General features: G+C 45.1%; 1 long non-coding RNA gene across 5 annotated transcripts; it reads left to right on the plus strand.

Moving 5' to 3' along the window:
- The first annotated feature begins 1,040 nt into the window (after positions 1-1,040).
- On the plus strand, positions 1,041-23,917 carry LOC119622201 (uncharacterized). Of its 5 annotated transcripts, none has more exons than XR_012088902.1 (4): positions 1,041-2,626; positions 3,357-8,447; positions 20,630-23,101; positions 23,260-23,917. It is a non-coding gene; the product is annotated as an uncharacterized lncRNA (long non-coding RNA). The 5 variants fall into 5 exon arrangements; XR_012088900.1 differs by lacking the exon at positions 1,041-2,626 and having other exon boundaries at positions 2,829-5,013; positions 8,332-8,447; XR_012088899.1 differs by lacking the exon at positions 1,041-2,626 and having other exon boundaries at positions 2,830-8,447.
- The last annotated feature ends 714 nt before the right edge of the window (positions 23,918-24,631 follow it).

The raw sequence follows: 24,631 nt of genomic DNA on the forward strand, positions 1-24,631 counted from the left end.
AATTGGAAATGCAGAATTCTATCAGGTGCATTTACCAGAGATTGAAATTATTCTGGCTGGACGCAGTGGCTCACACCTGTAATCCTGGCACTTTGGGGGACAGAGGCAGGATAATTGCTTGAGTCCAATGGTTCAAGACCAACCTAGGCAACATGGTGAAATTTCGCCTTTACAAAAATAAAAAAATTAGCTGGGCATGGTGGCAGACACCTGTAGTTCCAGCTACTCCGTAGGCTGAGACGTGAGAATCGCTTAAACCGGGAAGACAGAGGTTGCAGTAAGCGGAGATCGTGCCATTGCATTCCAGACTGGGTGACAGACTGAGACTTTGTTGCAAAAAAGAAAAAAAGGACACGAAGAAGTCAAATTATCCTTGTTTGAAGGTGATGTAATCTTATATTTGGAAAAACCTAAAGACTCCACCAAAATTAGGTGATTAGGACTTTGCAATTTACTTGTCTCAACTTATGACAGGAGGGATCGGCCCAGACAGACAGTATAATGAGGAACAGTTTCTGGTGGAAATACACAAGGCAGATGTACATGTGAACAAGTGAGCATCCCCAGTTGTCCCATCTCCCATCTAGAGGACTTAAATCCTATAAACTGGGTTTAGTCTTAACCCTAAGACTTGCTCTTGCCAGACCTCCAACCATTCTGAACAATGACAGCCAAAGGAGGTCATACCTACAAAGGTCTTTCCTGAAGGGGAGTGTAAATTCCTTCTCTGTCTAACAGTGCTTATCACCCCTTGGCTATAGTTGAGGACAATAGCTCGATAGCTCCGTGGAGTGAATCATCCTGAGGTCCTAGCCCCACCCTACAGCCATTAAATTAGAATCTTTGGGACAGGGCCTAAGGCTGTTGTACTTCACAGCTTCCGGGCTATTTCCCTGGGACCAAAAGCACCTCTTAGAAATGTCCAGTGAAGACAGTAGTCAGCTTGGTCTGGAACAAGGAATTTTCCCCGGAAGTGAAAGTGTTCAACAGGAGGCACTCAGTAACCAGTGTGTGTAAACGAGAGAGTAGCAAATCCCTTGGTTTTGTCACTGACAAGAGGCCACCCAGTCCAGTGGGGAGGCTTTTCCACCCAAATTGGAATATGTGCACAGCAAGTCCGACAGCTTCTGTGCTGTTCCCACTCTGCAGAACTAGATGGACCCCACCCCCACTACTGACCCAAAATTTATTTTGGAAATTGAGGCTGGTGACACCACACAGGGACCGAGAAGGCGTGAAAGGTTTATAACTCACAAAATGAGGTGCTCTGGGAGATCAGAGTGGCTCCCAGGCAGGTCGGAAAATGACTTGAGAGCGAGGAGACTGGGTTGGTGTTTTGATGGGGGTTTGGGAAGGGGCAGGATGGAGGGCTCTGGGAGCGGGAGCTGGTGCTGCCTGCTGGGTGCCAGTGGGGGGAGCACCCGAGTTTTGTCATGAGCTTGTTATCTCCACTCATAGAATGGGAGCCTCTTGTCATCTCCACTCAGATTGTCGGGACCTATCAATACACTTGGCTCTAAGAGGAGGAGGGCTGTGAACTAACGCTAATGCCTACAGCGCCTTGGTCATTTAGGCTGAGGTTAAGTGCGGAACTTGCACTGTCAGTTACCGTTATTTCGCATTACATCAGCAAAGGAGATCTCTAAACGCTGTCTGCTGACAAGGTGGAATGGGAGGTTCTTTCATTACCTCCACGCGTTTGCATTGGATCGTCGGGGCCTGTTAGCACACTTGTGTGTATATAAGTCAGCAGCGTGTACTTTGGAGAGTGTGGCAGCTTTAGATTTCACTTGGTTTAGTCACATGCGGTGTGACGATCATTGGATTAAAGGTTACCGCACCTACATCAGTATCCGTGTTCTGACTGGTCTCTGCTATTACTTGGCACACTCAGATGCGATATTCGGATCGCTGTGTTTAAGTTTAGCGCCCCTACTTTACCAAGCGGGACGGTTTTTTTCATTTACGTGTCTCTGTCCGAGGCAGTATAAACATCTTTCCGTTCAAGTTTACCGCATGTGTTTCACTATCCAGAGTCGGACTGCTTTTCGATTTACGTGGCTTTGTGGGATGCGGTATGAAGATCGTTGCATTCAAGTTTGCTTTAAAGATAGTAATATGGGACTGGGTGCCGTGCCTCAGGCTTGTAATCCCAGCACTTTGGGAGGCCGAGGTGGGTAGATCACCTGAGGTCAGGAGTTGGAGACCAGCCTGGCTAACATGTTGAAACCCTGTCTCTACTAAAAACAAACAAACAAACAAACAGAAAAACAAATATTAGCCAGGCGTGGTGGCGCGCTCCTGTAATCCCAGCTACTCGGGAGACTGAGGCAGGAGAATTACTTGAACCCGGCAGGCGAAGTTGTGGTGAGCCGAGATCGCTCCATTGCACTCCAGCCTCGGCAACAAGAGCGAAAACTCTTTTAGTGTTTATTTCCTGTTTCTTTAACTCTTACAGGGGCCCCTTTCCCAAGGCTCCGCCCAGCCCTGGAACCAGTCAGAGCATGTGCTCCCCCGGGGCCTGCACCCTGGCCTCCTCGAAAACTTGCCGGACCAGACAGTTGAGAAATGGCTAGAGGGACGAGACCTGAGTACCTGTCTCCATCTGCGCAGCTACAGAAAATATGTAATTACGTGTCTGTAACACATATAAAGCAAGTACAGCAAGATGACTTTAGGTGATGGGCATACGGGTGTTCACCAAACAATTCTCTCAACGTATGTGTGAATCAAAGTTTAAAGAAATGTCGGATGCCGGCTAGGTTAGGACGAGAGGGGGAGGAGGAGGGAGAGGGAGGTGAAGGGAAGAAGGAGGGAGGGAGAGGGGAGGGGAAGGGGGAGGAGGAGGAAAGAATAGCCTCATAGAGTTCTTCGTGTCTTTTTCGTTCTGGGTTTTTCCTCCTGAAGGGCAATGAAGCCGAAGGAGCTTTCCCAAGATTCCAGTGATTTACAGGCTCTTTTCTGTTCAGTGGTTGGCAGGCAGGGCACGGCGCGTCTGGGGCGGGGCATGCAAATTTTAAATGGCTGTTTCTCTCGGGACTTATGGGAGCAAAAAAGGAAAATGAATATCCTCCGAAATAGTAACAATATTACTTAGGCAAGTTTTAAAATTTGGATAAAGATACACAATTTCAACGTAGGAGAGAGAGTTATTGAGGGTGAAATCTGTCACCCTGAGCTGAGGATGTGTGGAGAAGGGGTGCAGTGGACGATAGGTGTTAATGTTTTACGGCTTGGTTTACCTTTGTTCAGCTGAGTTTGAGAGTTTCTTTAAACCTTTATTTGGTGATTAGTGTGTGTTTCATTATTATTTTTTTTTTTTTTTCTCCCCGCTTTCTACCCGTTATGAAAGCAAGATTATCAGCGTATTTTCGTGTGGTCCTCAGGAGCGAGAGGTTTTTTTCAACGTGTGATCTTCACAAAAGCGCCCGTGTCCTAACGATTAGATTGGGCCGAAGACCTCGCCGCGTAAGTCGGGTCGTCACGGTCTGTTAGCATGCTAGTATTATATTTAAGTTCACCACGTGCTCCTTACTTTTACGCGTTTACATCGGTTCTTTTGGGCCTGTTGGCGCCGCTATGTTTACATTGGCCGCCCGTGCTTTACGTTTGCACTTTTACGTCGGATCATTGGCGTCTGTTAGCGCCTCTTTTTTACATTGGCCGTCCGTGCTTTACGTTTGCACGTTTACGTCGGATCATTGGCGTCTGTTAGCGCCTCTTTTTTACATTGGCCGTCCGTGCTTTACGTTTGCACGTTTACGTCGGATCATTGGCGTCTATTAGCGCCGCTGTTTTTACATTGGCCGCCCGTGCTTTACGTTTGCACGTTTACGTCGGATCATTGGCTATTAGCGCCGTTGTTTTTAAGCTGGCCGCGCGTGCTTCGGAGAGCTTAGTTGCTTTCGGTTTCACTTGGTTGCGGCGTGACGATCATTGAGTTAAAGATTACTGCACTCATCGGTCTCCATCAGTCTCCGTAATCTGACTGCTCTTTGTTATTACTTGGTTTACTTACATACAATATGCGGATTGTTCTGTTTAAGTTCAGCGCCCATACTTCACTATCCCAAGTGGGACTGCTTTTTCATTTACGTGTCTCCATCCAAGGCAGTATAAACATTTTTCTATTCAAGTTTACCGCATGTGTTTCACTATCCAGAGTCGGACTGCTTTTCGATTTACGTGGCTCTGTGGGATGCGGTATGAAGATCGTTGCATTCAAGTTTGCCGCCTCTACTTAACTGTGCAGGATCTGACTGTAGTCAGATCTGTATGACAGATGTTACACTCGTTTTCTGCGGGTACGTCGCTATCCAGTCTATTTTTTCCATTAACGTGGCTGAGTCCTATGTAGTATGAGTGTCAGAGGCATTGGAACCCGAAGCGACCCTATTTTGAGTGAGGGCTAGAAAAATGAGGCCGGGATTTACGGGGGTGCATTCTCTGAAGGATATTCCTAGCTGTCAGATGTTTACGGTTAAGGGAATAAATCAATGTTTACTAAAGAGACCCAAGTGTCCAGATAGCTGGATATCTGGAGAACAAAGGCGTTCCTAATTTTGCTTGAAAGATAGTAATAGGGATTCTTGCACAATATAATAATTAAAATTAATCCTTTATCACAAACCCTTGTAGCAGAGCACCTCTCCCTATGTATACAAGCATTGTACCTAGGGTGGATACGTTCCTTCTCTTAGTTTCGGGAACGTCCTACTCTGTCTTTGGAGTAGCTGTTCTTTCACTTTACTTCCTTAATAAACTTGCTTTTATTTTGCACCGCGGACTTGCCCTGACTTATTTCTTGCGCGAGATCCAAGAACCCTCTCTTGGGGTCTGGATCAGGGCCCTGTTCCTGTGACGTATTTCTGGCGACCACAGATGGGACTATAGTGCTTTGGGTAAGTGTTGCGGCCCTATAACATATTTCTGGCGGACGACGGAAGGGAGGATACTGAAGAAACTCACCCAACCCAAAGGAAGTAGACTGCAGCACTGATGGGACGACTTTGGGTAAGTGGTGGAGTGCCCGGGTAAAGAATGGGGTTGGGTTAGAGACGTAACTTAGTGGAGTTAAAGTCTTTCCTAAAAGAGAGTGGGTTAGAGGCCCCTCTTAATAAAAGGCAAGGATGCTTGACCTCGGGTTAGAGGCCCAACCTAGGAGGGTTAGAGTCCCTTCTAAGATTTAGGGGGTTTGAGGTCCCTCAGTGAAGTCCCTCTCGGCTAAAAAATAGGTTTCACACCGCAAGCTATGCTCTTGGTATTAATCTGCCTCGTCCTCCTTGTCTTGGTTGCTGTCTCCGTTTCACTGTCATTTGCAGGAGACTTCATTTAACTGGTCTTAGGGATTTTACTTTATTCTCCTGTGTCCTTCCCAATTTCTGTCCGTTTGCTTGTGAAACACTGAGAACAGCAAGCATTGGAGGATCCGTCTCTAAAATTGCTGATTGAGATTTGGTATTTAACAACTATGAGCAATAAGATTAGATAGATATGGTTCTGTTTTGTTGCTGCTATGCTAAGTGTGATTGAGAAGCATTACGATGGAAATCAGGGGACTTTTCTCCTTGCTGTTTTGTTTCATTTTGCACACTAAAACTCCTTTATGGCCAAGTGCGGTGTCTCACGCCTGTAATCCCAGCGCTTTGGGAGGCTGAGGTGGGCCAATCACCTGAAGTCAGGAGTTCAAGACCGTCCTGTCTAACACGGTGAAACCCCGTCTCTACTAAAAATACAAACATTACTCGGGTGTGGTGGTGCACGTCTGTAATCCCAGCTTCTTGGGAGGCCGAGGCAGGAGAATCGCTTGAACCTGGGAGGCGGAGTTTGCTGTGAGCCGAGATTGCACCACTGCACTCCAGCAGCCTTAGCAACAGAGTGAGACTGTCTCAAAACAAAAACAAAAAAACTTTCCTTTCTTGGATTCGGGCAAACCGGCTTGGCTTTGCTTTCCCAATCCATTCTGCTGCTATTGCTTGCTCTGGTTGTTCCTATCTAAATCCTATTCATTTATTTTGCCGTATTTGACATTTTTGTCGAAGTCCATGTTGTGGTTTATCTAAGATTCATGGCTCAGCTCACTTATGTTATTTGGATAATGTGAATCACGTTTGATGAGAGGAAAAGAAGAAAAAGATCTAGACATACTAGGTGATCCTTTAATGCAAGCCCTGCCGTGGTTCAGCGGGCATTTTTGGGTGGAGCAGAACCTCCTTCTGTCAGTTCCGAAGGTTCAGATGTGTCAGTTCTTTCTCCCTCTAGTCCACCTGAAAGTTCCTGAGAACCCTTCGTCCCTTCTCCTTACCCAGCTAGTCCCACTCTATACCTACCACTCCCCACGGAACTCAGCCCAGCGACTACTACTCATAGTGGGGCCTCCTATCAACCTCCAAGGGAACATCTGTGTCCACTTAGAGAAGTGGCAAACTGGGAAGAGGGCACTGTGAGAGTACATGTTCCCTTTTCTACATCTGATTTGCCTCTATATATAGAGAAGGTTGGTAATTTCTCTGAAGATCCAGGACAATTTATAGATAAGTTTGAGAATCAACTCTGACCTATAGTTTAACTTGGCAGGATCCGCATGTTTTGTTGTCTCTGTGTTGTACAGTGGAAGAGAAACAATGCATTTTGGGGACAACTAGGACCCATGCAGATGAGGTAGTGGCTCACAACCCGAACCATACGATATATCAGGCAGGAAGTATAGCAGTTCTAGATCAAGATGCAGAGTGGAACTATCAAAGGGGCAGTGAGAACTTGGGGAGGAGAGATCATATGGTCACTTGTTTGTTGGAAGGGATGAAGAAATGTATGAAAAAGCCTATTAACTATGAACAGGTTAAGGAAGATTCTCAGGATAAAGATGAGAATCCAGCTTTATTTCAAGGGCATTTAGTTGAAGCAATCAGGAAGTATAATATCACTGATCCTGCCTCAAAGGAAGGACAAACCCTTTTGGGAGGACATTTTATAACCCAGTCTGCCCCTGATATCCACAGGAAACTACAAAAAGCAGCTATGGGAGCCACTGTGGTGGCTCAAGCCCCTAATCACAGCACTTTGGGAGGCTGAGGCGGTGGATCACTTGAGGTCAGGAGTTCAAGACCAGCCTGGCCAACATGGCAAAACCCCGTCTCTACTAAAAATACAAAAATTAGCCGAGCATGGTGACAAGTGCCTGTAATGCCAGCTACTTGGGAGGCTGAGGCAGGATAATTGCTTGAACCCATGAGGTGGAGGTTACAGTGAGCCCAGATTGCACCATTGTACTCCAGCCTGGGAGACAGAGCGAGACTCTGTCTCAAAAAAAAAGGCAAACAAACAAAAAAACAACCCACCATGTGGCTATGTGTCCCTAGACTCCTATGAAACAGCTTTTGGATATGGCATCCTTAGTTTTATAATAACAGGGGCAAAGCAGAGGAGGCAGAAAGAGGAGCAAGAAGGATCTCCCACAAGGTGTAGCTCTTGGCTACAGCCTTAAGCTCACCTCCCACATAGAGTTGCTCTCCTGGCTCTTGGACTGAACAAGGGAAGCTGAAAAGGGAAGCCCAAAGCTGGTTGTCCAAGTCAGCATGCTTTGGGCATGAATCAGTGTGCACACTAAGGAAACTGGTCATTGGAAGAGGGATTGCCCAGTCTTCCTCCAAAGGGAGTTGTTAGGTCCAGGGCCATGACTACAACAAATGTCATGCCCAGAGTTAGGGTGCACCCCTTGCTGAGGTCTGAGAGGAATGGGTGGATAGATGAATAGGTGAAAGAACACTTGGGGGACTGTAGGCAGGTGAAATGTAGTTTTATTCAGCAGCTCTCTCATCAGCAGTTCTCTCAACCCTAGCTCTTTTATATTGTTCGCCTTTATCTCGGCTGTCTGCTCTGACTCTTTGGCTCCTCTCAGCAGCTGGCTCCTATGCACAGCTGCACAACTGGCCTGCAAGGCTGGCCAGCTCTAAGATTAGTAGCTTAATCTTTCTCTTTGGGCACAAGCCAAGTCATGTCCTGGCTCCCCTCTGTCCATCCGCCAGCCAGTCATTCTCCCTTACAGGGGTCAGTAGCTTCACTCTCTTTCTGGGTACCGTGCCTGCACAAGAGCCATGTTGAGCCACGTTGAGCCCCCGTGCACAGTGTCGGCAGGGCGGTTACACCTCTTACAGATGGTAGTGGTGTAGAGCCAAGTATGAGCTTACACAAACAGGTTATATAACAAGTGGAGGTGAGCGCCTTTGCACCAGTCTCACTGAGTCATGCAGGCCTGGATATCTGCCTCGGGCTATTCCTTGACCAAAGCACATCCATGTAGCTTACAGCAGCCATCTGCACCCAAACCAGATTGTCAAAACAACCAGGCAAGCCCAAGAGTGATGGGGCCTGAGACCTTCTACTACACCTTGTCGGACAACTAGCCATATCTTCTGAGAAGCCTCAGATAACCCTTGACATGGCAGGTAAGAATATATTAACTTCCTTCTAGAATGCATACTCTGTTTTGACCCATTATAATGGGCCTTTGTCACCCCAAAACTGTATGGTCAAGAGGATAGATAGACAAGCCCATAGACGCCATTTTACCTATCCTTTAAGCTTCTCTTCAGGGACTTTGGTTTTCTCCTGAATGCCCCACCCTTGTTGGGAAGGGATTTATGAACTCAGCTGCAAACAGTAGTATGTTTTGGAAATCACAAGGCAGACAGAAATTGCTTCCTCTCCTTTCCTGTGAATACATACCAGGCTTTGCTGCTAGATGCTCCTGATATAACACTGATAAAAGTATGCCAGATTTTAATCCAGCTACCTACTTGCCAGAACCCACAGGCACCCCAGATCGTTCTTGGATACAAGTTATGGAGCAAGTTTACTCCAGCCGTCCACATTTAAAAAATGAGCCTCTGGATAATCCCGAAGGAGAATGGTTTACAGATGGAAATAACTTTGTGCACCAGGGAAACAGAAAAGCTGGGTATGCTGTTGTCAGTCAACACAAGTTAATTGACTCTCAGGCCTTACCAGCTTCTACATCACCTCAAAAGGGAGAATTAACAGCTTTTTTTTTTTTTTTTTTTGAGACAGAGTTTTGCTCTTGTCGCCCAGGCTGGAGTGCAGTGGCACAATCTCGGCTCACCACAACCTCCACCTCCCAGGTTCAAGCAGTTCTCCTGCCTCAGCCTCACAAGCAGCTGGGATTACAGGCATGCACCACCACATCTGGCTAATTTTGTATTTTTTATTAGAGATGGGGTTTCTCCATGTTGGTCAGGCTGGTCTCAAACTCCCGACCTCAAGTGATCCGCCCACCTCAGCCACCCAAAGTGCTGGGATTACAGGCATGAGCCACCGTGCCCAGCCTGAATTAACAGCTCTTAATAGATCCCTGCAATTGGGAAAGGACTTAAGAATTAACATTTATACTGGTTCTAAGTATGCCTTTCTGGCACTTCATGCTCATGCTGCTATCTGGAAGGAACGGGGCCTTCTAACTGCTAAGGGTTCCCCTATAAAACATCACTTATAAATTTGGAATCTATTGGATGCTGTTTTGCTGCCCAAGGAAGTAACTGTAATCCTTTGCAGAGGACATCAAAAAGGAGACTCTGGTGTGGCTAAGGGAAACTCTTTTGCAGATGCAGCTGCTAAGGCAGCAGCATTAAAGGAGCCAGTTGGACCTGTTGGCATGTTAGTGCCCTGAGCCATGATAATGACAGAACCTAGGTATACTGAAGAGGAACAAGAATGGGCTAAAGGTCAGGGTTTAATTCAAGATCGTTCTGGCTGGCTCATCAATGACAACAAGCTGTTACTACCAGGTGCTAATCAGTGGAAAATAGCTAAGTGTTTTCACGACTCTACTCATCTGGAAGGAGATTCCCTGTTTCAATTAATGCCCACACTTTTTGTAGGAAAAGACTTACTTAAAACGGTAAAGCAGTGACCTATGTGCCTGGAATAACCCAAATAACCAATCTACCACCTCCTCTAATAAGGCCTGTTCAGCATAGGGGAGTGTACACTGTTGAAGACTGACAAATAGACTATACCCAGATGCCCCTACGTAAAAAGTTTAAATATTTATTATTATTCATTGATACCTTTACTGGTTGGTTCAGGCTTTTCCTACCTGGTCTGAAAAGGCAGTTGAAGTTTCTAAACTCCTGTTAAAGGAAATACGTCTTAGATTTGGGCTGCCTGAGTTTACAGAGCGATCATTGGCCATCTTTCACAGTGACAGTTACCCAAAATGTATCTTCAGCCCTAGGAATTCAGTACCGCCTTCACTTGGCATGGAGGCCACAGTCTTCAGGGAAAGTAGAAAGAAGTAATCAAGCTCTAAAAAGGACTCTTGCTAAACTATGCCGGGAGACATCAGAAACCTGTCTGTCATTATTACCTGTAGCCTTATTATGGGTTCGAGTGGTCCCTAAGGGAAATATACTGCTCACCACTTTTAAAATTATGTATGGAAGGCCTTTCTTAACTACAGACCTCCTAATAGACATAGATACTTTCAAGCTACAGAATTATGTGATCGACTTAGAACAAGTGCAAAATGCACTCCTTAAATATGGAAACCAAAGACTCCCTTCCCCCACTAAGAAAGAGACTTGTTACAACCCAGCCAGGAGATTGAGTCCTATTAGAAACTTGGAAGGAAGTATTCCCAGCAGATCAACTTTCCCCAAAATGGAAGGGACCCTACCAAGTTCTCCTCAGTACGCCAGCTATAGTTAAACTTCTGGGAATAAACAGCTGGGTACACTTATCTCGAATGAAACCTGTCTCTTATGAAGTCCCACAATCTGGTGGAACACAAGAGACTGATCCCGTTTATTCCTGTGAGCCAAGCAGTGACCTCTGACTCCTGTTCAGAAGAAATGAAAGGGATGGGTAACATAAAGATACGGATTGGGATTCTACTTTTGGGTAGAAGTTGGAATCATGCAGAGAGTAACTTATTTATCAAGTGGGCATAGACTTTAGCCTCTCTACGTAATCAGACAAACTGTTGGGTATGTGAACATTTTAACAGCAGCCCAAGGGGGGAAACATGTGCTTTGATCAAAATCAAATGTTGCGTATATGTTTTTGACTATTCACATACTATTACCCAGTCTATGAAAGCTTTAGACACTCATATCTCTGCCATTGGTGTGCTGTCAGTTGACCCTATATCGGCTTGGTTTCAACAACTGCCCAGTTCTTCGGAAGACTTCCTGTTTAGTTTACTTGGCATAATTTTACTTATTTTGCTTTGCTGCTGTGGAAAATATTGTGGTTGAGCTCTTTGTGTAGGAATGCAAGACAAGCTCACTCAATGCTTTCTTAAATTGGACACTTACTAATCTTCCAGATACCACCTTTCATCAGAACTCAAGAGTTATGAACGACCTTCACCATACCAACACTCTCTGAGCTTTTCTCTACTCCGAATGCAGGAGACCCTAATAGTTAGGCAGCAATATCATTATCCCAATTCAACCTGAAGAAGCTACACAAGACAGATCTTCGTCCCTCTGCAAAGCTTAGGATTAAGGGTCCTCTTGTAAAGGGAGTGGGGAGATATGTCAGAGGTGTTTGAACCAAAGAGACTCCATTTTGAGTGAGGGCTAGGAAAATGAGGCTGGGACTTTCTGGGCTGGATTCTGAGAAAGTCAGGCATTCCTAGCCTCTAGATGTTTATGGTTAAGGGAACAAATTAATAATGTTTACTAAACAGACCCAGACATTGCAATGTCCAGATATCTCGATATCTGGAGAACAAAGGCATTCCTAATTTTGCTTCAAAGATGATAATATCGGTTCTGGCAAAATACAGTAATTAAGAACATTGATCTTTTATCACAAACCCTTGTAGCAGAGCACATCTCCCCATATATACAAGCATTGTATCTAGGGTAGATGTGTTCCTCCTCTTTTGGGAACGTCCTGCTCTGTCTATGGAGTAGGTGTTTTTTTTGTTCTTTTGTTTTGTTCTTTTTTTTGTTTTTTTTTTGTTTTTTTTTTTTTGAGACGGAGTCTTGCTCTGTCACCCAGGCTGGAGTGCGCAGTGGCACAATCTCGGCTCACTGCAACCTCCACCTCCCGGGTTCACGCCATTCTCCTGCCTCAGCCTCCCGAGTAACTGGGACTACAGGCGCCCACCACCACGCCCGGCTAATTTTTTGTATTTTTAGTAGAGACGAGGTTTCACCGTGTTAGCCACGATGGTCTTGATCTCCTGACCTCGTGATCCGCCTGCCTCGGCCTCCCAAAGTGCTGGGATTACAGGTGTGAGCCACTGCGCCCGGCTGGAGTAGCTGTTTTTTCACCACTTTGCCTTTTTTTTTTTTTTTTTGAGACAGAGTCTTGCTCTGTTGCCCAGGCTGGAGTGCAGTGGCTGGATCTCAGCTCACTGCAAGCTCCGCCTCCCGGGTTTCCACCATTCTCCTGCCTCAGCCTCCCGAGTAGCTGGGACTACAGGCGCCCGCCACCTCGCCTGTCTAGTTTTTTGTATTTTTTAGTAGAGACGGGGTTTCACCGTGTTAGCCAGGATGGTCTCGATCTCCTGACCTCATGATCCACCCATCTCGGCCTCCCAAAGTGCTGGGATTACAGGCGTGAGCCACCGCGCCCGGCCCACTTTGCCGTCTTAAAAAACTTGCTTTTACTTTCCACTGCAGACTCACCCGGAATTCTTTCTTGTGTGAGATTCAAGAACCCTCTTTTGGGGTCTCGATTGGGGCACCTTTCCTGTAATATGATTGCTGCATTCAAGTTTTCTATGTGTATGTTATTATCCAGATTCTGACTTCTTTTCGATTCACTTGGCTCACTCACATGCAGTATGAAGATCGTGCCTTCAATGTCATGGTGTGTATGTCACTATTAGGAGTCTGACCACTTTTCAATTCACTTGGCTCAGTGAGATGTGGTATGAATATCGCTGCATTCATGTTCGTCACATGTACGTCACTATCTAGAGTCTAACTACATTTCAGTTCACCTGGCTCAGTCAGAGGGCAATGAAGAGCCTGTCATTTAAGTTTATGGCGTATACTTCACTCTCCAGAGTCTAATTTTCGATTCACTTGGCTCAGTTAGATGTAGTATGAAGATGACTGACTTTGAGTTACCGCGTGAACATCACTCTGCTGAGTCTACTTTTTGATTCACCTGGCTCAGTAGATATGGTATGAAGATCACTGCGTTCACGTTTACCACGTGTATATCACCAGAGTCTGACTTACTTTCCATTCACTTGGCTCAGTCAGTGTGGGCGGAAAGCCACCCAGGTGCCGAGGAAAGAGACTGAAGGCACAAGCTGTTCCAATATAATAAAGCTAATAGGATAAAAGAAAGTTATATTAGACATATGATATGGAGTATATATATGGATATTATTAATTATTAGTTTTTAGTATTAATCTTTGTTATTATAACTGAGGAAAAACCAGGCCATACAGAATCAGGAGCTGAAGGGACATTGTGAGAGGTGACCAGAAGACAAGAGTGTGAGTCCTTGGTCACACCCAGATAAGGGCCACTTGAGGGCTCCTTGGTCTAGTGGTAGCGCCAGTGCCTGGGAAGTCACCCATTACTTAGCAGACCAGGAAAGGGAGTTTCACTTTCCTTGGGGGAGTTAGAGAACACTCTGCTCCACCAGCTCTTGTGGGAGGCCTGACATTAGCCAGGCGTGCCTGCAGTCATCTGGAGGCTTAAATGTCTCCCTGTGGTGCTGTGCTTCAGTGGTCACGCTCCTTGTTCACTTTCATGTTCCGCCTGTACACCTGGTGCCTCTTTTAAGTTCCTAGAAGATAGCAGTAGCAAAATTAGTGAAAGTATTAAAGTCTTTGATCTTTCTGATAAGTGCATAGAAAAAACGCCGATGTATGCTGTCCTCCCCCTCTGCTTCGGCTACCACAAAGGGAAAGGCCCCCGTCACATGGACACATGACTTGCTTGACCTTGTCAATTACTTGGGATGACTCACTCTCCTTACCCTGCCCCCTTGCCTTGAATACAATACATAGCAATGCATCCAGGCATTCTGGGCCACTACTCGTCTCCGCGTTTTGGTGGTAGTGGCCCCCTGGGTCCAGCTGGCTTTCTTATTCTCTTTGTCTCATGTCTTATTTTTCTATGATCTCTCATCTCCACACACTAAGAGAAAACCCACAGGCCCTGTAGGGCTGGTCCTTACACCTGGCGCCCAACAAGGATTTCTCTCTCACTGTGTGAAGGTGCACATTGAACACGGAACTCAGCGGAGGACTACTGATGACAGATTCCTGAGGATTGTGGTCAGTAAGCTTGGTGGTAAGCTTGGGCACTCAGAGTATCCTGGGGACACCACGGGACAGGCCAGTACCAAGTACTCGGCTTATTTAAACTTTATAAAAACTCTCCTTAAAGAAGGAGGTGTAAAAAATATCTACTGATAAGTTAATTAAACTGTTTGAGGTTGTAGATCTTCTTTGCCCTTGGTTTCCTACTGAGGGAACTTTAGAACTTAAAGATTGGGATGAGATTGGCAGACAATTCAAAATTGCTCATAAAGGGGAACTTATTCCGCCCACAATTTGGTCAATCTGGGCTTCGGTTCGCTCTGTCCTAGACTCCTTACAGACTCAGGAGCACAACATGGAAGCTGATCCCTCTTTCCTCTCCTCTGAGGAGGTTGAGGAAGTTCTTAGTTCCCTTTCCCCTGAGGATACTGCGGATTGAGGCCATGATTCTACAGACGGACCTCCACTCTGATATTCCTTTGGTGCCACCACCTACACCAGAGCCTACCATGCCCCAGTTATCACTTTATGATGAACTTTTAACTGATCTGCATGAGCTTATTTCCCCCAACCAGCAAAATCCAGCTGACAGATATTATCAACAGCCATTGCAGCCGGACCTTCCTACCTTTCTTAAACTCTCAACTCTCCAGCTATGCAGATAGAAAATGAGATGATGCAGCCTGAAAAAGAGGCTATAACTATGTTTTCATGCAGCCTGGTACAAAGGCTCCAATTTCTACACAGTCTGGTGAAGAGGCTCTTCATTTTCAGCCCGGTAATGAGGCCCTCAACCCTCTCTCTGTTCAGCCCTGCTGTGGGGCTCTCAACTTTCCACCTGTTCAGCCCAGTTATGAGGCTCTCAACCCTATCCATATTCAACCTATTTTTCACCTCTCACTTCTGGTTCTGTTTTGACAAGTCAGGCTCCCTTGAAGCCTGGACCTCTCTTGGTAAATCAGGCTGCCTTGAAGCCTGGGTCTCTTTCGGAAATCAGGCTACCTTGAAGCCTGGGTCCCTTTTGGCAAATCAGGCTCCTTGAAGCCTGAGTCTCTTTCGGCAAATCACACACCCTTGAAGCCTGTGTCTTTTCCAACAAATCAGGCTCCCTTGAAACCTCAGGCTCCCTTGAAGCCTGGTCCACAGTTACTGTGGCAGCCTGGATTTCAGGCCAATGATAGACCTGCCCAGCAGGTAGTCTTGTCTCATCCTGGCCTACAGGTTCTAAACTCTTCCTGCATTCAAAATTCCAACTTTTTTCTGCTTCCGGTCCGGACGCTACTGCGGTTGCCAGTACCACCATTGCCGCTGATAAGCAACAAACTATATACATCCCTGAAAATGACACTTCTCTTATGAGGGCTATAGCTCAGGCAGGAGAATATGGGGATCCCAAAGCCTGGCAATTTCCTGTAATTTTACAGCCTCCAATACCCACCATCCCAGTGGCACAAAATCAGCCACAGGCTGCTGATCCTGCTCAGCAGGTGGCTGATTCCATGGTCCTTCAAGATCAACAGCCTGAGAATCAAGTCCCTGGTCTTGACAATCAGGCTGCTCAGGAAAACAATCAGGCTCCACAACTGCTTGCCACTGGGGCACAGTTCCTGGTATTCCAGCAGTTCAGGCAGTAGTTTGACCTGACCCTATACATTCAGGCCAGGTTCAGCTATGCCCTGCTACTTGGGAAAGTTTTTCTTTTTTCTCTCTCTCCTTTTTTTTTTTTTTTTTTTGAGACGGAGTCTCGCTCTGTCACCCAGGCTGGAGTGCAGTGGCACGATCTCAGCTCACTGCAACGTCCACCTCCTGGGTTCACACCATTCTTCTGCCTCAGCCTCCCAAGTAACTGGGACTACAGGCGCCTGCCACCATGCCCAGCTAATTTTTTTTGTATTTTTAATAGAGACAGGGTTTCACTGTGTTAGCCAGGATGGTCTCGATCTCCTGACCTTATGATCCACCCACCTCGGCCTCCCAAAGCGCTGGGATTACAGGCGTGAGCCACCGCGCCCGGCCAAGTTTTTCTTTTAAATATTTCAAAGCACCAGTGAAGCAGTATGGCACCAACTCCCCTTTTGTCCATTCTAAATTAAAAGCCCTAGCAGAAAATAAACACTTGGTGCCCTATGGAAAATTTTAGCAAAGTCAGTCTTATCTAAATCCTAATATTTATAGTTCAGGACTTGGTGGGTTGATGCTGTCTGTCCAGGAATACATTCGTCTTAGGGCTCTAATCCTCCTGTTAATGTTATGGCCAACCAATTACTGGCAATGGGCCAGTGGGCTGCAATTCAAAACCAAACTATACTAAATGGTGAGGTTATTGAACAATTACAAAAATGTTACCTGGACGTTTGGGACAAAATTCAAGATGATGGCAAAGTATGCCCATCTTTTATGGCTGTCAGACAGGGACAACATGAACCCTATCCAGACTTTATTGCCTATCTTCAAGACGCAGCAAAACAAGCTATCCCTGATAGCCACGGCCTTGTTGTAGAACTTTGGCTTACGAACAAGTAAATCCAGACTGTCAGGCGGCTATTTGCCCCATTAAAGGCAAAATTCAACTAGGGGGTGATGTACTCACCTCATACATTAAAGCTTGTGAAGGCGTGGGGGAAACTGCATGCAGCAATGGTCATGGCACAAGCCATGGTCTCTATTCGAATGCCTGGACAATTTCCTGGCAAATGCTTTCCATGCGGCCAACCGGGACATTCTAAAAGAGATTGTCCTTGTCATACAGGCCGCCATCCTTTTCAACATGGACAACCAAATTTTTTTCAACAACAAGCCCCACCTTCTACTGTATGCCCACGATGCCGAAAAGGAAATCACTGGGTGGTTCAATGCCACTGAAAATTTGATATTGATGGTAATCCCTTACAGTCACTGAACAACCAGGGAACCGGGAAGAAGGGCCGGCCCCAGGCCCTTCCAAACAATGGGGCATTCCTCAACTTCCAGCTAGCTTCCTGCCAGATGAGTGCCTTTCCGGCCCAATCCATTCAACCTACACCCCAATTCTCACTTCAGCAATTTGTGCCACAGGATTTAATGGCTCTGCCCCAACACGAATCTCAGTACAGTGCTTGTCCCCCGCCACCACAGGCTCAGCAGCAGTAGATCTTTGTTGCACAAGAGATATTTCTCTGTTACCTGGAGAGCCACCTATTGCTGTTCCCACAGGTGTTTTTGACCCCTTGCAGACTGGCAGTGTCGGTTTACTATTTGGTCGCTCAAGCCTAAATTTAAGAGGTGTTCAAGTACATACTGATGTAATTGATTCTGACTATTCAGGTGAAATTCATATTGTCATTAGCTCTGCAGTCCCTTGGTATGTGGCAGCTGGAGACCACGTTGCTCAACTTCTTATACTCCCTTACATTCCTTTAGGATCCAGTTCTTTTACAAGAACTGGAGGTTGTGGTAGCACAGACTATCAGGGCAAAGCAGCTTATTGAGTCAGCAAAATTTCTGACACTCGTCCTGTGTGCTCTGTGCATATTCAAGGAAGGAAGTTTGAGGGAATGATTTATATGGGAGTTGATGTCTCCATTATCACTTTACATCAGTGGCCCTGACACTGGCCAAAGGGACACACATCCACAACATTAGTTGGTGTTGGTCAGGCTTCAGAAGTCTATGAAAGTTCTATAATTTTATACTGTATGGGCCCAGAAGGACAGATTGGTACTATCTGCCCCCTCATTACACTCGTTCCTGTTAACCTGTGGGGAAGAGATCTTTTACAACAATGAGGGGCAAAGCTTTCTTTTCCACAAGGCAATTATAGCCAGCAGAGTAAAGACATTATGACCAAAATGTATGGGCTTAGGAAAATCAGCAGAAGGCATCACTGAGCCTATTATACCTACCCATACATCAGATTCTATGGGACTTGGTTATTCTTCTTAGAAGGAGTCACTATCAAACCTCCAGATCCCATCCCCTTGACTTGGAAAACTCAGAAACTGTTTTGGGTAGATCAGTGGGCGCTCCCTAAAAATAAGCTGGAGGCACTCCATATTTTGATGCTTGAACAGTTAAAATTGGGACACATGGAACAATCTTTTTCTCCCTGGAATTCACTTGTCTTTGTTATCCAAAAGAAATCTGGTGAATGGAGAATGCTTACTGATCTTAGAGCAGTAAATGCTGTCCTTCAGCCTGTGGGGACATTACAACCCAACTTGCCTTTCCCCACTATGATTCCCAAGTACTGGCCACTTATCATCATTGATCTTAAAGACTGCTTCTTCAACATTCCTCTGGCCCCTCAGGACTTTGAAAATTTTACTTTCACAGTTAGAACCCTTAACAACATCACTCCCACAGCGCATTACCATTGGAAAGTCCTACCTCAAGGAATGGTTAATAGCCCTACTATTTGTCAATATTATGTGGGGAGCATATGAAAACCAGTAAGAGATCAGTTTCTCCAATATTATATCATTCATTACGTGGATGATATACTTTGTGGAGTACCTTCACGTTCTGTATTAATATCTTGTTTCTCTGCAGTACAACAAGCAGTCGTAACAGCTGGTTTGGTTATTGCCCCAGAAAAAATCCAAACCTCTTCTCCTTATCAATATTTAGGAATGCAGCTAGAAGACAAGATTATTAAGCCCCAAAAGGTTCAACTCAGATGAGACTCTCTAAAAACTCTAAATGATTTCCAAAAATTGCTTGGAGATATTAATTGGATTCACCCCTCCTTGAGCATTCCTACCTATGCTATGTCTAATCTCTGCCACATTATGGGGCAATCCTGATTTACGCAACAAAATGTCTTTGACCCCTGAGGCAGATTCTGAATTACAACTTACAGAAAAACGCATTCAACAATCTCAGGTAACCAGGGCGAATGCACATTTACCTTTTGAAATACTAATCTTTCCTACTAAACATTCATTCAGCAACAGGACTCATTATCCAGGGACATAATTTAATTGAATAATGCTTTCTTCCACACAGCTCTTTATAGACGCTTATCATTTATCTAGATCAAATTTCCATCCTAATTGGTCAAGCTCATTCTCATCTCCTAAAATCATTGTTCCCCTCACCCGATTAAAAGTCCAACAGGCTTTTGCAATCTGCATTTCTTGGCAAGTACATTTGGCATGTTTCCCGGGTGTATTTGACAATCATTATCCTAATGTAAAACTGTTTCAGTTCCTTAAACTTCTTAGGTCTTACCTAACATTACTACAGATACCCCATTAGCTGAAGCTGTCACTGTTTTTACTGATGCTTCCTGTAATGGCCGAGCAGCATATACAGGACCAAAAGACGTGTCCTTAACTCAGGAGCTGCTTCAGCACAGTGAGCTGAGATGATCACCGTCATGGCTGTTCTTGAATATTTCCCTGAACCAGTTAACATTGTTTCTGATTCGGTGTATGTAGTACATATTGCTTGCAACATTGAAACTGCCTTAAACATATTTCTGCCTGAAGATAACCTACTTTTTCTTTTCCAAAGGTTTCAGTCCATACTCAGAGCAAGGTCTTCTCCCTTCTACATTACTCACATTACGGCTCACACGCCCCTCCCAGACCCATCTCAGCAGCAAATGCGAGTGCTGATACATTAGTTGCTCCCGTTTTTTACAGACGCAGAAAATTTTCATGCTTTAATTCATGTCAATGCTGCGGGACTCTGAAAAAAGTCCTCCCTCACATGGAAACAAGCTAAAACCGTTGTATGTCACTGTCTTACTTGTCAAGTGTTAATTTTACAGCCACTTTCTTCAGGAGTTAATCCTAGAGGACTTTCACAGAGTGCTCTATAGCAGATGGATGTGACTCATTATCCAGCTTTCAGCAAACTCTGTCTTATACATGTAACTATTGACACTTTTTCTCATTTTATCTGGGCCACATGTCAAACAGGGGAAAGTACGGCTCATGTTAAACAGCACATACTTTCACGTGTCTTGGTTATGGGCTGTCCTGAGAAACTAGAAACTGACAATGGTCCTGGTTACATTAGCAATGCTTTTAAAAAGTTCACTCAGAAATGGGAAATTACTCACACAGCTGGCATTCCGTATAACTCTCAAGGATAGGCATTGGTAGAACGAGCTAATAAAACGCTTAAAGACCAACTTTGAAAACAGGACACTAAACCGAAAAGGGATGCTGCTACCCCTCATACTCAGTTAAATTTGGCTCTTTCTCCACTAAATTTCTTAAACCTAGCAAGAAGTCAACCTTTTACAGCAGCAGAACAACATTTCACTGGAAATAAATTTGATCCACAAAAAGGAAAGCGGGTATGGTGGAAGGATGCAAAAACTGACAAATGGGAATTAGGTACTGTGGTAACATGGGGTAGGGGTTTCGCTTGTGTTTCTCCAGGAGAAGGACAACAACCCGTGTGGGTTCCCTCCCAGCAACTGAGATTGCATTATAACTCCAAGGATGTAGAACTCTCAGAAACAAAAGGCAAAGAACCGTCAGAAAGCAAAGAGCAAGGTTTGTCACCTGACACATAAACTCCATGACCTCGACATTACAACAAAATATCGCCGTGTGACCTACAACACCAGTCACTCTACTCTACCAACATGGGGCCAGATGAAAGTCTTATCACATCAAACAGAGAAATTACTACAAGAAGAAGGAGCCGGGCGCGGTGGCTCAAGCCTGTAATCCCAGCACTTTGGGAGGCCGAGACGGGCGGATCACGAGGTCAGGAGATCGAGACCATCCTGGCTAACACGGTGAAACCCCGTCTCTACTAAAAATACAAAAAAAAAAACTAGCCGGGCGAGGCGGCGGGCGCCTGTAGTCCCAGCTACTCGGGAGGCTGAGACAGGAGAATGGCGGGAACCCGGGAGGCGGAGCTTGCAGTGAGCTGAGATCCGGCCACTGTACTCCAGCCTGGGCGGCAGACCGAGACTCCGTCTCAAAAAAAAAAAAAAAAAAAAAAAAAGAAGAAGGAATTCCAAAAATGACGGGTAATATAATTTTGGCTGCCTTTATGGTGGTCAGTGCAGTGGTGAGTATACCAGAGGTTGGGGCAACTCAAAATTATACCTACTGGGCATACGTTCCTTTTCCCTCTTTAATTCAGTCTGTCTCCTGGATAGACTCCTCAGTGGAAGTTTACATTAATAATAGTGCATTCACACCGGTCCCCGATGATGACAGGTTTCCAGCCCAACCAGAAGAAGAAGGTATGCACTTTGTCAATTGGCTACAAATATCCACCACTGTGCATTGGAATGTCCCTGGCTGCTTAGCTTATTATAAGAACTGGATGTGGACCATACCGTCCTCTAGTAATAATTTTTATCAAGTGCATATGTGTTCAGTAGCAATTCTTTCCAACTCATGAATGTTAAACTTAATCCACATGAGGAATGGAGGGTTCCTGTCACTACTAAAAGCAGTAAAACAAAAGGACTGCCAGACTGCTCAAATGAACCTACAAAGGGACATTTTCTAGCAAATTCAATTTTATGGAATTATTATAATGCTCTAAAGGCCATAGTGTTCCAAAATCTAGCTACGGGTGTTGTTATTGACTGGGATCCAAGAGGGTATTATTGGAGGAATTGCTCTGGCCAAAATACCAAATGCTCGGAGTTTAATTATTTGTTAGATTATGTGGAGGACTGATGGCAGTCCTACAGGTTGAAGGAACGGGTGCCTCCTTATCGATTTAAATGGATGGACACAGGAATCATTCCTCCTAGACCAAAAATGATTCATCCAGTTGTTACCCCAGAACATCCTGAATTATGGAAATTAGCTGCAGCCATGACAGGAATAAGGATATGGAATGCTACCTATCAATTCTCTCCTACTAATACCGAGACACCCATATTCAAGATCTCCTTGATGTCAGAACAGGTGATACCTATCAGGAGCTGTGTCAAACCCCCTTATATGCTGTTAGTTGGAAATATAATTATCACTCCCAGTGCACAAACTATATAATGTGATGATTGTAAGCTGTCCATGTGTATTGATGCTGCTTTTAATCCCAGAACAAGTATTCTCTTGGTAGGGGCTAAGGAGGTAGTATGGATACCAGTCTATTTACATCATACATGGGAGTCTTCCCCCTCTATATACATAGTCAATGAAGTTCTTAAGGATATCCTCAAAAGAACCAAGAGATTCATTTTTACTCTTACTGCAGTCATTCCAGGACTAACTGCGGTTGCTGTAATAGCGGCAACTGCTGGAGTTGCTATCCATAACTCTGTTCAAACCGCTCAATATGTGGAAGCATGGCAAAAAAAACCCCACCAAACTCTGAAATTCTCAGACTCAAGTTGATCAAAAATTGGCTAATTAAGTTAATTATTTCCGCCAGAGTGTAATCTGACTGGGAGAGAGAGTTATGAGTCTGGAACACCGTATGCAATTACGGTGCGATTGGAATACTTCCGATTATTGCATAATGGCTTATGCTTATAATAAAGATCAACATAGCTGGGAAAAAGTCTCAAAACATTTAAAAGCCTGGGATGATAACTTAATGTTAGATATTTCAAAACTTAAAGAACAAATTTGTGAGGCCTCACAGGCTCATTTAACTACTGTTCCTGGCTCGGACATTTTTGAAGGAGTAACTAAAGAATTATCTGATCTTAATCCCTTTAAATGGATCAAACCCCTCAGAGGATCATTGTTGTCATTGGCATTATTAATACTGTATGTTTACGTTGTCTACTTTTAGTCTGCAGATGTCTCCAAAGAGTCCGAGGACAAGTCCAAAATCAATGACAAGCAATGATGGCAGTGACGATCCTAGTCAATAAAAAGGGGGAAGATGTGGGTGGTAAGCCACCCAGGTGCCGAGGCAAGAGACCGAAGGCATGAGCTGTTCCAGTATAAAAATAAAATATATAGAATAAGAATAGTTATACTAGAAATATAGATATGATTATGTATTAATATTATTAATCATTAGTTTGTAGCATTACTCTTTATTCCAATATTATAATCATCTCTGTTCTACAATTATAACCTAGGAAAAACCAGCCATACAGAGATAGGAGCTGAAGGGACACGGTGAGAAGTGACCAGAAGTCAAGAGTGTGAGCCGTCTGTCATGCATGGACAGGGTTACTGGATGGCTCCTTGGTCTAGCGGTAACACCAGTGCCTGGGAAGGCACCCATTACTTAGTGGACCGGGAAAGGGAATCTCCCTTTCCCCTGGGGAGAGAAGACTCTGCTCCACCACCTCTTGTGCAAGGCCTGACATCAGTCAGGCCCGCCCACAGCCATCTGAAGGCCTAAACGTCTCCCTGTGATTTTGCTTCAGCGGTCACACTCCTGGTGTACTTTCATGTTCTGCTCTGCGCACCTGGCCCCGCCTTCTAGATAGCAGTAGCAGAATTAGTGAAAATACTAAAGTCTTTGATCTTTCCAAGAAATACATAGAAGAAATAATGACGTAAGCTGTCCCCTCTCTCTCCACCTTGGTTACCAAATAGGGAAGGGCCCCCTGTCCCGTGGACATGTGACTCGTGTGACCTTACCTATCATTGGAGATAGGTAAGATACTTACCCTGCCGCCTTGCCTTGTATACAATAAATAACAGCGCAGCCAGGCATTCGAGGCCACTACCAGTCTCCGCATCTTGGTGGTAGTGGTCCCCCTGGCCCAGCTGTCTTTTCTTCTCTCTTTCTTGTTTCTTTATTTCTACAATCTGTTGTCTCCGCACATGAAGAGAAAAACTCACAGGCCCTATAGGGCTGGACCCTACAGAAAGCCACCCAGGTGCCAAGGCAAGCACTGAAGGCACAAGCTGTTCCAATATAATAAAGAAAATAGGGTAAAAGAAAGTTATGTTAGACATAGGATATAGAGATGATTATATATGGATATTATCAATTATTAGTTTTTAGTATTAATCTTTATTATTATAACCGAGGAAAAACCAGGCGATACAGAGTCAGGAGCTGAAGGGACATTGTGAGAGATGACCAGAAGACAGGAGTGTGAGCCCTCCGTCACACCCGGATAAAGGCCGCTTGAGGACTCCCTGGTCTAGTGGTAGCACCAGTTCCTGGGAAGGCACCTGTTACTTAGCAGACCTTGGTCTAGCGGTAGCGCCAGTGCCTGGGAAGGCACCCGCTACTTAGCAGACTGGGAAGGGGAGTTTCCCCTTCCTTGGGGGACTTAGAGAACACTCTGCTCCACCAGCTCTTGTGGGAGGCCTGATATCAGCCAGGCGTGCCCGTAGTCATCTGGAGGCTTAAACGTCTCCCTGTGGTGCTGTGCTTCAGTGGTCACACTCCTTGTTCACTTTCATGTTCCGCCTGTACACCTGGTGCCTCTTTTAAGTTCCTAGAAGATAGCAGTAGCAGAATTAGTGAAAGTATTAAAGTCTTTTATC

The sequence above is a fragment of the Chlorocebus sabaeus genome, chromosome 16, assembly GCF_047675955.1.
Source record: "Chlorocebus sabaeus isolate Y175 chromosome 16, mChlSab1.0.hap1, whole genome shotgun sequence".
Classification (NCBI taxonomy): Eukaryota; Metazoa; Chordata; class Mammalia; order Primates; family Cercopithecidae; genus Chlorocebus; species Chlorocebus sabaeus.